The sequence below is a fragment of the Benincasa hispida genome, chromosome 4 (assembly GCF_027475165.1).
Source record: "Benincasa hispida cultivar pf3 chromosome 4, pf3_genome.v1.1, whole genome shotgun sequence".
Classification (NCBI taxonomy): domain Eukaryota; kingdom Viridiplantae; phylum Streptophyta; class Magnoliopsida; order Cucurbitales; family Cucurbitaceae; genus Benincasa; species Benincasa hispida.
In genome coordinates, this window is record NC_143481.1 from 7045886 (window position 1) to 7061496 (window position 15611).

At 32.8% G+C, this 15611-nt stretch overlaps 1 long non-coding RNA gene across 1 annotated transcript; it reads left to right on the forward strand.

Annotated features, from left to right (window-relative positions):
• The first annotated feature begins 10084 nt into the window (after window positions 1-10084).
• On the forward strand, window positions 10085-11050 carry LOC150036436 (uncharacterized). Its single transcript, XR_016529431.1, has 2 exons — window positions 10085-10536; window positions 10612-11050. It is a non-coding gene; the product is annotated as an uncharacterized LOC150036436 (long non-coding RNA).
• Window positions 11051-15611: the final 4561 nt, after the last annotated feature.

Sequence of the window (15611 nt, forward strand, 5' to 3'; positions counted from 1 at the left end):
AAAAAAAAAAAAAAAAAAAACAAAAAAAACAAAAAAAACAAAAAACGAATGTTTTCTGGGAGATTTCCCTTTGTATCTGTTTATACAAATTGTGTTATTTTGCTTGCCATCATCCATCTTCTTCATACTTTTTCCATTATATTCTCAAATCCATATATCAATCTGAATCTGAATGGAAAACCAATAAATTCAAAAGAAAAAGAAAAACAGAGAGTTGGAATGATTAATGGGGTTTGTGTTGTGTTCGAGGGCGATCCTCGGACCATCCGACATACGAATTAATTACACCCCAACAGCTCGGATCCATGGCTACCTGATTCAAAACCCAATGCACAATGCGCTCAATTAAAGGGGGAAAAAACGTTTAAATTAAAAGAATGAGAATCCCAAAGGAACCGAAGAAGAAGAAGAAGAAGAAGAAGAAGCAGCAGAAGCCTGAGAAAGAAGAAAACAGGGACCGATAAAACTGATGGAGCAAATAATGTTCATTGTGTCAAGAGACGACGCCGTTTCTGTTGCAGTCCTATCAATCTGACATTTGACATTTGACTTTGACTGATAATGGAAGAAGAAGGAGAGACCAAACGTGTTATTGAGAATGATTGGGAATGGTTCTTTAGGGGGCAATGGGAACGGAAATAGCGCCCCAACCCAACTCCGAAGCCTTTACTTAATTTGCCCAAACAATTCACAGCATAGCTCCACTGTTAGCGCTGTGGGCGCCCCATTCTCTATTCTTCTTCACTTACTATCATCATTTCCCCTTGTGGGGTTTTTTTTCATTTTCTTCATTTTCTAATTCCCTACCAACCCAACAACCATTATCTAAACAATTCTTTTTTTGTTTTTTCCTTCTATAATATTTATTTATGCACACTTAATTCATGAATACATAGGTGTTTTATGCTACGTTTGTAGCCTTTTTTAATATAGTAATTGATAAATGTTGTTATTGTGTTTAAGTAATAGGATGAATGCTATTTCTTTTAATTGTTAATAACATTAGCATCACTTAAAAATGATGCGAATCTTACCAATATTAAACAATTATTTACAAAGAAAGATTATTTATCTATACATAAAAGGGTGTTTTTGGTAGTTTAATGGAATTAAAAGATCGAACTATTGACCTTTAGAATGGTAATGAAGATTTCATCTATTGAGATATGTGCTTGGATTGATGGAAAAAAAAAAAAGCATTGTAGTATATGAGTTTGAGAATTATATTGAATGTTTAGTAGAGCTTCTTGATAAGGTGATGAGAATGGATCTTTTTCCAATAGCGTGATGGTATGTGCATCACTAACATCCATTATCAGTCATATCAACGTTACTTAAACATGAAGTGTGATCAAACAACAATTTAGAAATTATTTACGAGGTAAAGTGATAGAGATATTTATTTTCCCCGCAAGAGAGTCAGGATTCTCGATTTAGGCAGGAAATAAAGGGGGGGGGGGGGGGGGGGGGGCCTAAAACATGGATGGAGAATGTATTATTTGTCCCTGCCCCAACCCCATTTGTTTATTTATTTATTGTAATAATTATGGTTATGTTCTTATTATTATACTTAAAATTTCAAGCTATATTATTTAATGAACAAGATAATGTATATGTTGAATTGAACATTTAAATTTAGATTATATATATAAATAATTTGATTGGTTATTATTTCCTTTTAGTAAAAAATTTGATTAATTTATTTTAAGTTTAAATTGTCCACATGAAAATAATCATATAAAAATTAGTGAGAAATTTAATAATTTAATTGAAACTTTCCCACAGTAGTTATTTAATTAAGTTAAGACTTTTTTTAAAAAAATAATAAAATGGGAAAAAAATTCATGTGGTGAACCCAATACCTAGGAGGAATTCCCACTCCATTTTCCACAAAATTAAATGAAATTTTTCGTGAGAATGGTAAATAAAATGGGGAACAAGGATAGGAATATTGAAAATTATCAAAGTAAACCCTAACTAATTATGATCTCTAAAAAAATATTGGTCACATCTTAACTAGTTAAGCTAAATTCGAAAGAGTCAATTGGATTATGCAACTTGCATATACATGATTAGTACTTTTTTTTTTTTTTAATAATATACAATTATTTGATAGCACCTAGAGCTAGCATGTAGAATTAAAAAAAAATATATTTGGCTCATGTATTGAATTAAATTTTTTTAGTAAAATCAAAAAAGTTTTTACACCAAATGAATATGAATATGTACAGTCGAAAATGTAAAAAAAAAAAAAAAATGTTGTCATCTAATGATTTTATATGATAAGAAAAAAAAATGTTTGTACTCAAAAGGGAAAAAAAAAAAGAAAAGAAAAGAAAAATTGTTCGATGTAATTATCACTTTCATAAACATTTTAGGTGGAAAGAAATAAACATTATATTTGATGGTTATGAGAAAAATAACTCTCAAATATCGAATAATTAAGTATGTTGAATAAATTACTAAAACTTTTTATTTGAATACTATCTTTAAATTCAAACTTCCTTTTAAGTTGGCCTCCTTTTAAGATGTTATTCAATTTATAACTTGGAGAAAAATTAAGGGTGTTCAAAAGATCTAATGATCTGAAAAAATCGATCAACCCAATCCAACATGTGTGGTTTGGGTTGGGTTATCAACTCATTTGGATTGAGTGGGTTCAAATAAATGAAAATTTTATGGGTTAGGTTGGTTATGAATTTACCTAATATAACCAAAACCAACTCGAATTTATTATTAACTTTAAAATATATTTTTTATTACTTATAACACAATTATTTATACATATATTGGTTTCAATTTTATTTAATTCCAATTTTTTTAATAATTTATTCTTCAACAACTCTTAAAATAGTTTCTTTTCACCTTAGGAAGAAAATTTTTACTATATAAATTGAAATTGAGTTGTTAATCTTAATTCAATATATGAAAATAATTAAATTAGATTTTTACATATTTATGTTTTGTTTCTTTTTAGAACAAAATTTCAAATAAATGTCCCTATTAATCCGAACCAATCTAATCTAAATATTTTATGATTGGGTTGAGTTCATTTTTTAATAAGTTTAATAAGGGTTATTCGGATTGAAGAAATTTACAATTGGAATACTTAGATTGGATTTAAAAAAATCCTTGAATCCAACTCAACCCAATCCATGAAGAAAAACCTCGAGATAATATAAATGGTTGTTTTATTAAATCAAAATAATAATGTGGTAAGATATTTTATTAGCTATAATCTATAGAAATCCCTTCTTATTTAAAATTTGGATTAGCTGAATAATCCCATCAATGCATAAAGTGGCAGTCTTGTTGAAACTGAAAGTGATGTTTAATTGTTTATTTATTTTGAAGAATCATCCATATTATTATTGTTCTTCCACTTTGTTGGGACTAATTGTCTTTCACAACTTTGAATGCCTTGGACATTGTGTCCACCCCTTGACTAATTGTCATTAATTTATTATTATTATTATTAATTTCTTTAGTACATCCTCACTGCTAACATCCTCCATATTGGTCAGATTTTTATTTTGAAAAAAATATTAACTTAATTAATTAATATATCAATATTAAATCATTATTAAGGGGCATAATGATTTCTCTCCCACTAACTAGGCCTCTAACAGTAATTACCTTTGTAATGTAAGTAATATTAACCTGATTGGATTAGTTAGGATATTATAAACTTTGCTCGAAGTTCAAAAGTTCAAATCCATATCCTATGGAGAACCATTCCTCTTTGATGGGTCCTCTAAAGCATGCTGAAGTCATTATCATGTTTAATGGTATTTTCAAAGTTCTCTTTTCATATTAAAACTGATTCCAAAATTTTTTGGAATCTTTTAATTAGGAATGTTAGACACATGAATAAGGTTAAAACTTTCATTGATGTCATTCGAGAAGTCCATCTTAGTGGGTTCGTTCTTGGTTTTATTTGGATAAAGCGTAGATATTAACATTTTTGCTCATGATTTAACTTTCATGCCCATAGATTTCAACATTATGCTATGACTTGAAGACCACACTCTATGGGTGGATTCTGCAACTCGTTCCAATTTTCTTTATTTTTTTAGCTTTCTTTGCTCGTATGTTAGGGATGACAATATTTCCCGCATGGTCGGGTCCTCGATCCGATCAGGACGGGGAATCTTCGGTTTGACTGGGTTTGGGGGTCAAACTGGGGATTTAAATCAGGTCCCCAATAGGGGACAGGGAGGAGATCCCCGCCTCGTCCCCGACCCCGAACCCGATCCCCACCACTACCCCGCCTCGATTTTTTTTAAAATTAATAATAATAATAAGTAGAAAAAAACTAACAATAGTAACTTAGCTACTATTACTGATTTTGTTTTTAATAATAATAATAATTATATATATATATATATAATTAAAAACGGGGATTTTTCCCTGCGGGGACCCGAATCCCCGAATGAGGATTCTCCACACCGACCTCGACCCCCAAATGGGAAATGAGGCGGGGACGGGGATTAAAAATCTCCACGGGGATGAAGATGGGGAATGTATCCCCATCCCGCCTGACCCCGTTACCATCCCTATCGTATGTTGTACTAAAAAGATCCATGCCCTACAAGTAGTTGAATTAACAAAAGTATAAATGTTTCCAAATCTATTTAAATTAAATATTTATTTAATATAATTTAATAAGAGTCAAAGTTGGTATAACTTGGCAGTAGGTAATTGATATGTATTCTTTCTCTTTTGATCAAAATTTCGAATCTTTGTAAATCATACCCCTATTTGTTGTACTAAAATAATCTACCAATAAGATTAAGATTTATAGACAATCAATCCTTCGATTATGTAAATTAGTATCTAATAGGTATATGAATTTTAGTTTTGTGTCACATAAGTCCCCTAGGGGCGTTTGGTAATTTTGGGAGAGTTGAGTTGGGTGGCAAAAAACCAACCAGTGTTTGGTATATTGATAAAACAAAAATCGTGGGTTTACTAACCCACCAGTTTACTTCCTCTCAACATCCTTTAAATCGGCGTGTTTTCTCTAACTCTCTTCTCAACTCCCTCATTACTCTCCTCTTCTATTTCTCTCTCTTACTCATCCATCTCTTCACATTACTTCACTTCTTATCTCTCTCATCTTCTCTCTTCTTCATCCGTGTGGTTCGTCCTCTTTGTTTCTTCTGTTTCTTTTCCTCATTATTCTCTTCTCGCTCCATTATATGGGTATTTTTTTTGTTGACTCACTCTTTGCTCTTCTCTGTATATTTTTAGGGTTATTTTCATGATTTTTTTTCTAAGATTTACTACGTGTGTGGTTATTTATTGTAGATCTGACTATTTTTCTTATTCCTCTTTCGTTTCTTTTTGTTGTAGGTTTTTTTCATTGGATTTTTTGAGTTCTGATCTCCTGAGTATGTTAGCTTTGTAGGGTATTTTGTCATTGGATTTTTGTGTTTCAATTTCCTGAGTATATTAGATCTATAGGGGTTTTTTTTTCATGAAATTTTTGGGTTTCGATTTCCTTCTTGAGGTTCATTATTACTTTATTATTATTATTTTTTCCTTTTTACTATGTCTTCACAACTTCATTGACTCGATTCAACCCATTGTTTTCCTTCCTCTTTTACATATCTCCTCTCGCCGCTTTAATAATAAATTTGTCCTTCACCCTTTTTCTTTTCTTTTCCTTAAACTTGGTCTAAAACTAAATTCTTGGTACGGGTTACTGACCATATTATTGGAGCTTGTTGGGGGAGTTCAATCTTCCCCACAACAAGTTTGTCTTCTATCCTTATTTCCAGAGGTCGATGATGATTTTTTTCTTCAATATGTCACTTGTGTTTCAAAATTCGTATTAAAATATTTGAGTACGATTTAAAATTCATGTTTTCTCATTTTTCTTTTAGTTAATTCATTCTTTGTTCTTGTTTATGTGCGTTGATCTATATTATTAAAAAAATATCCATATAAATCATATGTTTTTGTTTTAGTTAATTGATTATCTGTTTTTGTTTTGATTTAAATCGTTTAGTTAATAGATCCCCTCTCTTTCTTTTTTTTTTTTTTTTTTGTTTTCTTGTCCATATATTGAAATTGATGTTGAATTTGTTTATTGGAGTTGAAATTTTCTGTTTTTGTTTTGATTTTTTTTTTTTTTTTTTTTTTTTGTTTTGAAATTGAAATATGTTTTTGTTTTGATATTTTTCATATATTGATTTTGTTTATTAAAGTTGGATTTCTTCAAATGAAAGAGCAAAATCATATCCTTGATTTTTTTTGTGCAATCTCGTGTGATATATTATATTGTATTTAATGCAATACTCATAGAGTAATGTTTAATAGTATGCTCAAGACCCATTTAATATTGACTTGAACCTACTTGCTTTACTTAATACTAATTTTACTCTCTTTATTTTCTATTTAATGAACTCATTATTTAAATTTAATGAGGTTAGGTGCACTTAAGTGCACCCAACTCCTCCGACCAACCACCCTTAGTATCCCTTCTATTTATACATGTCTTCTTCCTCCACATTCTCTCGAGAAATCTCCACTGCCTCCTTTAATACACTTTGTTGGTGAGTACTTGTTCCCATCTTCTCCTCTGTTTTTTTTTTTCTTACTTTTGACTTCAATCATTTGGATGCTTTGCCTTTTGTAATATTTTTTGTTCCCCCTCTTACTTCAATGTTTTTACATCCATACAATGGTGGTTACGAATCCAACAATTGTACTAAAAGAGATATACTTTAATTCCATTCATTTATAATAAATAAGATATTTCATTAACGTAGTTTATTACTTTTGTTAGATAACACCTCTGATTTGCCTCCGTATATTCTTGGTATTTTGACCTTTAATCACTCGGAACCTAATCAAAAGGTAAATTGTAGCATGTTTAATTGTTATTTTATTTGCATTTACTTTCATTATCTTAATATGCTTTGTTTTTTTTCTTGTAGGGTCTAGATTAATTACACATTTCCACATTTCATTCTCAATTAGTTTGGGGTTTGTTAGCTTTACGTTCGGAGTATACTTTTTTATTATCTAATATCTGTCTATAAATTTTGGTGAACTATTTGTAATTGATTGAAATTGTTGGTCATTGCTATTTAAATATATTTATTTTCACATGTACTTGAACATTGTTGAGGACATTATTATTTACTTGTAAATAGTTATTATTTTATATACTATTCAATATGAGTGTAATACATGTTTAATGTGTAATTACAATTTTTATTTTTCTTACTGCAATCTGAGAATCTTCAATTTATACTTTTCTATGATGTTATTTTTTATAGCTCGAAATATACAAAAACGTAAACCAATTGAAAAAAGTTCGATATTTCATTTTCAACCAAAAGTTTTAAACTCTTCCATTTGAAATGCCAAATATATATATATATTTTTGTTGAATATAATGTGCAAAATGTGCAAAATTGTTATTTTGTTAAAATCTTGCGCAGAATTTAAATTTTAATCTTAGGAGAAAAAACTGATTTTAAAAAAAAGGTTAATCCATATTCCATGAATTAGCCAAAAAAGGCTATATAATAATTGGTTTTCTGATTTTTGTAAGCTTTTGGTTTTTTTACAATTAACATTTAAATGTCATCCCTTTTATTTAAAACAATAGCAATAGTTTTATTTGATGACACTAATCCTTTCGGTTCTTTTTAAATTTTACGGCAATTAATGATTAACTTGGGTTTTGAATGAAATAATCATGATCACGGTTGAATGATATGTGCTATTTTCTATCATACTTATATATATACATACATACACGTACATATAAATATATATATATATATATATATATATTAAGGTTTAACATTTTCAATAAAATTACTAAAACAAAATAGTTAGTAAATAAAGTTTAGATTAATTACTGATTTAAACAATTATTTTTCATAATATATAGGTTATTTTTATTTATTTTTTTAGAATAGGTGATATTATTATACAACAACAAGGAGGATCCCACAGTACGGGATCAAGACATCAAAGCATCAAAGCACAACCAACAAAACCAAAACAAAGCCTACAAGATAAGACCAGAACAAAACCAACACAAAAACGCAAAACTCGCAAACCACTAGGGAGAAAGCCAGAGAAAAGAAACCAAAATCCCACAAACTAGGGACAACAGCAAAACAAAGAACAACGAAAAGTTAAAAAAGAAAAAACATCCGTAAACACACTAGATAAGACCAAGAAGATCAACCTACTAGGAAGTAGCACGAACACGAACCATAGAGACCATAAGGTGAACCAGAGTAGACACCGACCTCGGTTTACTTCCATGCAGCTGTCGGTTACGCTCCTGCCAAATGTAATATATTGAAGCATACCAGAATACACGGAATAACTTACTATGCACCCCCTTACCCGAACCCACTCGGCACAACCAACTCAACTCCACATCCCAACCCGCCACCCAATGCGACGAACCCAACTAACGTAACACACCAGACCACACCTCTCTCCTAAGCCCACATTCAAAAAATAAATGATCCCGCGACTCCACACCTCCCCACACAAAAAGGCACTCCTTTTGACAACATACCCCGCCTCCTCAACCAACCCCGCGTACCAACCTGTCCCTCACAGCTAACCACGCACAAAAGGAGTGACGCAGAATACTACCCCCGTCCACAAAATACCAACCCAAGACGCCCTAAGACGACGAGTTCGCAAACTCTCCCACGCACTAGCAATAGAAAACTGACCACTAGCATCCGGTACCCAAACCCAATAATCTTCCCGCCTTACCCTAGGCCCCACACCTGAATAAGACCCCAGATCTCAAGAAGCTCCCAAGACACTGTAGGCCTCATCCAACCTCCATGAACTCCGACAACCGCACCTCCAAACTACTCCCTGCATCATAAACTACCGTAGACCCATATGAATAAAAAATCGCACCCCCAGTAGCCAAGGATCCCACCAAACAAAACAAGACCGTTCATTGCTGACCATCAAATGAACCAAATGCTTGAATCTATCTCTATTTCGCAAGATAACCCTCAAGCACCAAGACCTCCTAACCTCACTCTGAACAACCCACAAAGACCGCCCACGCAAAACATATGTCTCCACCCACGCCACCCTATAAGTTGGATTTTTATGAATTATAATTTACTTATAATAAATGCGTTTGTGATCTATTATTATATTAAAAAACGAAAGTAAACCAAAAATACCCTTCAAACATTTTCCATACACCAATTACTGATTTCTCTTTAGATTTAAGTTGATGAATTATTTGTCAACCTAATCATATATTAACTGAAAAGATAAGCGTAACGAACCATTAGTTATCAAAAAATATTAAGATGCCACTGAGCTACACTTATAATTTGGCAACTAGAATATCTAGTTGTCTAATTATTATTATTTTTTATTATGTAATAAAATAAGATTTTATAGGGATAGGTATAGCTTTAATCATTGCTTTTTATTAACCATGAGAACCCCTAGACCCTAATCCCACCAAAACCCTAAAAACCCTAAACCATACCTAAATGCAATAATACAAATGTTTGACAATCCAAAACTTGTATAAGATACTATTATCTGTGTGATGCTAGGTATCCCAAAGCTAAATGATTTCTGACTCCGTATAGTAGGGAACACTACCATCCCTTTGAAGGAATAGAATTCCTAATGAAAGTGCGTGAACGTCGTGCATTTGGAGTTCAATTTTGAAAAATAAAATATAGAGAAAAACTTACCGAAATATGTAGAGGATAAACAAATTAGACCTATAAGTATGTTGTTCTAAAGAGATAAAGGGAGATGGATGTGACATTCCAAATTTTCAGATAATTTTTCTTTAATTATTTGGGTTTCTTTTGGGATTTTGAGAATTATTGAAATAATTGGTTAAAATGATTTAATTTGAAATTAAAAAATTGAATTATTGTAGAATAATTCAACTAGGATTTTGAGGGATAAAATTTTGTGTAGATTTGGGTATATGGGTTTGGATTGATTAATTTGGACATTCAATTTAATTAATGGACGATAAAAGAACTATGATATTGGATCTAATTTCTAAATTTAATTATTTGAAATTTTTGAGAGGGAAAAGGGAAAAGGATTTTGTATATATTCGAAGTAAAGGGGCCTCGTTATGCGTGCAATTACCGCTCTCTCTCAGCCACTCTTCCTCTATCTCTCAAACGATTTCAGTCACGTCGCCCCGTGTGCAGTAGCCTCAGCGTCGTCCGACGATCGGTCAGTCAGCGCTCGAACGCTAATCTCCACACGCGGGTCAGCCGTTAGTCTACGCCGTCGCTTCTCTCTCGCTTAGTTGACTGCGTCAGACCCGCCAGAGACGTCCGTCATTCGTTTACGCCCGAACCAAGCTGTCAGCCCCGCGAATCGCGTCGCTGTTCGTGCTGCTCCGCCAGCCGCCGTCCGTTGCCGTTTCGCGTTGTTTACGCCGCTGGTCCGCGCACGTCGTCAGCTTCATCAACAGCCTTCTTTGCTCGCCAGAGTTTGTCGGATTTTGCCGATCGGGCTAAGATTTTGGATGTTTTGGTGTGTTCTTGTTTGATTCTTTAATATCCAATAAATTTCTGGCCTAAATCTTGTGAATTGGGTTTTTGATTGAAGGTTTGGAGCTTTTGGAGCATCTGTCCAGCAGCATTGATGCTGCAAATCGGGTTCCAACGCCTAAAATTTTGCGTTTAGTTTTTGGGTTGTGTTGATTTGGAAGTTTTGAGGTGGTTTTGGTTCAACCATTATTTGGGCTGGAATTTTATAGGTTAAATTGTCTGTTGGGTGAGGCTTTGAGGATTTGACTTAAGTTTGAACAGGATTTTGTTTTAGGAGTTTGATCCAAGGACACTTTAAATCAAGAAGAAGGTTGAATTACTAATCATTTGAGACTTAAATTGAGAGGTAAGTAGTTTACTACTGGTTCTTCCACGAACTAGACGCTCTAACCAAATTGATGTTAAGGTTGCACATATATGTGAAAGCATGATGTTATTGTGATGGAATAATTTGCTATATTTTGGTTATGGATGAATCGATAAAGGTGTTCTATAAATCAATGAGTTATGTTACTAAGATTATGATAGCATGTTTATGGTTTGGTATGAAATTTGAATGTTGTATGTTGGATGACTAGACTGATGGTGAATGTTAGCACTCCTAATGGGCCATGTACATCGCATGTTGTGAACCATTGAGTTCACTTCTTATGTTCATGTTTCAATGTCCCTATGGGATCACTACCTATGCTTATGATTGTGACCCTTCGAGATCATTATCTATGAAAACGTGCCTTCGGATTCGCTCCTTATGCCTATGCCTATGCCTATGATTATGCCTATGATATGTGATGTACACTTGTGTCTCGATAGGAAGACTAACAAGTTCACCTAGTGAGCTACTTACTGAGTATTTTTTATACTCTATTCTTTACATGTTTTTTCAGGTAAAGGGAAGGATAGAATGATGAAAGAATCAATGATTGAGTCTTTGGGACTTGACATCGCTTCTACACATATTTTCTCCAATTTTTATGTTTTGGGTTAGAAGTCAAACATTCAAATTCTTTGTTTAACTTCTTTATTTATTTGATTTATTTTAAATTGGAGTTAGGGGTATCCCGAACCATAAATTTATGTTTTTATTCTTTTGACACATCACTTAATAAAAGGGTTTTGTTACTTTTACTCAAGTTTGAAAAAAGTCATATTTTCATGATGTACATGCTTGTAGTATTGTCCTTATGGTATGTCTAGAAAGTCGGGTTGTTACACTAGAAATTCTTACCCTTGAAGTAAATCTCTTCTTCACGTAATCCTCTCCAAAAGTCACGAACAATGTTTTCCTTCCTCAAATAGCAAAGCAAGAAAACCGTTTGAACACCATCACGAAGTTGCCTTATTATTCTCCGAAACAGAGAATGTGTAGGCTTCTTCTTGATTTTTGGAAGAGGGAATGTGAGAAGGCAGAGAGAATTTTTTTTGGAGAAATTGAGAGAGATCTTCATATTCTATCCAAAAGATTATTTTTATTTTTATTTTTATTTTTTATTTTTTTATTTTTTATCTTATGTCTGTATTCTCAATATAAAATATAGGAGGAGGGAGGGGATGAGAGTCACTCTAACTCGTCCAGGTGAAGAATAACTCTCCTGTAGTGGTATTAATTGTATAATATAATATAACAAATAAAATTATATTATACAATAATGAACTTTATAATATAAATGATCGATTAATATTATAATATAAATGATTAATTTATATTATAAAGTTCATTATTGTATAATATAATACAATCACATTATATGCTTTTTAATTACATTAAAATGTACATCTCTCATATTATATTACCTAGAGTTTTAATATGAATCATACTCACATTAAATTTTAATCTATAGTATTTATATGAATAATATTTGAATCTCATTTAAATAATTATCTCTTCCATATTATATAGTTTTAATTATAAATCATATTTATAATTAACTATATATTATAATGTATCATATAAATTATACTTTATATTAATTATATTAATATAATTAATAGCTTAAATTTCCTTAAATAATTTGAACAATTCAAATTATTCCAAAAATAAATTCCTTGTTTTATCCTTAGTGAGCTAACAAAGTGACTTTATGGACTTACAAATTAGAAGCTCCAATAATACGAGATTAATGAATTAAACTCTTTAATTAAATTAATACACATTCATTAACTGTCGGCTACTCCACTAAAAATTGACGGCTGCACTCTTCACACTGTAGAAATATTTCTGTGTCCACGGATATAACCAATCAACAATGATTATCCTTTTGCAAATGACTCATAATTACAGCTGGGTCAAATTACCTTTTTACCCATATAGTTACATCTAACTTGTACCATTGATTCCTCTAATGAACAAAATAATTTATAGTTCAATTATAAACTAACCCCCCTCAGGCCAGCGAGAGGGTGAGGTGCCTCATTGTTCAAGACTTGGAATCAATCCTTAAGATAATAGTTTATCTACTTTCTTTCCCTCAAGATGGGAATGGGTGAATTTCATCTTGTGTACTTGTATTCCCAGTTCTCTATTCTGACAAATCCTCAAAATGGTTGGCATTTTGAATTGGAAAATCCAGTCATTCTCACCCATACAAATAAAAGGATTGCCCTCATAGGCATGCGTTCACAACTCACTCAGGATTAAGGTTAAGTTAACTATGGTTATCTTAATGAAATGTATGTCTCTTCAAGTAACGGTGTTATAAAGAGAGACTAATCATTTCGCCGTCTGGTCTTATGCAAACTCTTTGTATAGGATACCCTCACTCCATGTATCCACATGAACGATCGGGATCAAATCATTTCTAACACTTTACTATTAGGATGTATGCCTCAAAGCCTTATAGTTATAGTTATTTGAATCAATGGTTGATTAGTTTTATATGCAAGAATCCATTATATAAAGATCCAAGAATATTTGATGTAATTCAAACATGTATGTGGAGATGTATAGGTGAATCATGTTTAAGTGATAATCTATATGGTCTGTAGTATATAGATAAGGTTGAGTACCTTATCCTGGTAACACTACTGATACAACCCGCTTTGTAATAATTCATGTGGAGACATGTAAGCGAGGGTATCTTATACGATGAGTTTGTATAAGTACGAACCACGAAATGCATAGTCTCTCTTTATAACACCATTGCTAAAAGAGACTTTCATTTCATCAGGATGATCAAGATGATTTGACCTGAATCCTGAGTGAGTTGTGATCTTCTGCCTAAGAGGGCACTTCTTTGATTTGTATCGATGAGAGTGGTCAGATTTTCTGACTCAATAAGCCTACCTTTTTAGGGATTCATCTGATTGGGCAGTTGCGAACACAACTACACAAGAAGGAATTCATTCCTTCCCTATTATTAGGGTAAATAGATAAATTGCACCCTTAAGGGTTGATTCCGAGACTTGAACAATGAGGTGCCTCACCTTCTGTCACAACCCCCTCCCAGATTACCCTTTTATTCTGGAAGAGGATATGACTGTGGTAGTTACTAGCTCTACTGTCAGCACTCACCACCCAAGCCTTCTAATCTGAATACTAACTTATTCATCTAATTAGTAATATACGCAAACAGGTAACCTCTCTTAAGGTTCTACAAAGGTTACATAAATACATGCATATAGCCAAGACATTATTTTTATAGGACAAAAAAAAAAAAATTCACAGGTGGCCCAAACATTCCTACAGAAGCCCTAGTCCCTAAAAAAACATGTGTACATAAACAGATCATCAACTTAAGTCTTTTGATAAGCCGAGTCTTTCGGTGGCAAGCAGCAGCAGGATCAACCTTGAGGAAACTGGCCGCTACCTGAAAAGGGAAAACACAGAAATTCTGTGAGTTAAAAGCTCAGTGAGTGACTATAGAATCGTAAAGCAACAAGCGTAGCATCACTATAAACATGTAAATATGCCAATGAGTAAACTCAAGCAAATGTCTCTACATGTAGCTGTAAACCATTCTCATACATCATTAAACATTATTATTCCTAGTTGAGAACGAGCCTAAACACTCTAGCTCCCAAACGTTTATTACCGACCAAGAGACCCATACTTCGGTCTCTCATCCATAACTACCTACGTACACGTGGTCACACTAAGTACCATCATATTTTATGTACTTCCGCTCAGATACCTTCTCAAATTTGTCCTTCAGTATCGAGCTACTATGATACCTTTTCATATGTCCTTCGGTATCAAATTGGCCAGATACCTTCTTAAATGTCATTCGGTATCATATTGGCCAGTCACCTTCTCAAATGTCCTTCGGTACCTAATTGGTTAGATACCTTCTCAACGTTCTTCGGTATCAAATGTTTATTTTGTAACATCAACTTAAGTTCCATTGCCTAGTATTTACACAAGAGCTGTTCCATTGTCACTCATTTACACAAGAACTCATTCTCTCATAACCTTTCTCTAGGAAGCATATATCAAAATCAGAACATAGTTTTTGTAATGGTTACACGACATACCTTGGCCTGTGCTACACTCATACAAGTCGGGAAACATGCATTAAGTTATTCTCCAACCATTTGTTGCTTGAGGAAGTATAAATACATCATTAATGTTACTGTGCTTTACTTGATCATATGTGCATGAGTATTAGAAATCTTAAGTTTACTTAGTCACTCAAAGTTCGTCAGGCTCTTATTGGTTTATACGCTTCCCCTAGCTCTTCTTGGCCTGAAAAGATATAATTCCCGATTAAACTACTTAGAATTCCTAATAAAATACTACAAATAATTTTTGAAAGGAACTTCCATCAATACAGATAGATTTACTAGCAAGATCCCTCTAAGCGAGGCCAGCGAGATCCCCCTGAGCGATGCTAGCGAGATCCTCTAAAGCGAGATCAAGCTTTTCCTATGAAATTCTTAGCGATACTCACCTCAATTCCTAACGAGATTTCCTCTAGAGCGAGATCCCCCTTACAAAATCAGCGAGATTTCCTTTATAAGCGAGATCCTCATGCCCAAATCTCGCTATAATTCTCCACGATGAACTGCTTGCTTGCTCTTCACAAGCAGCTATCTGCTTATGCACCAATCCCCTATTATAAC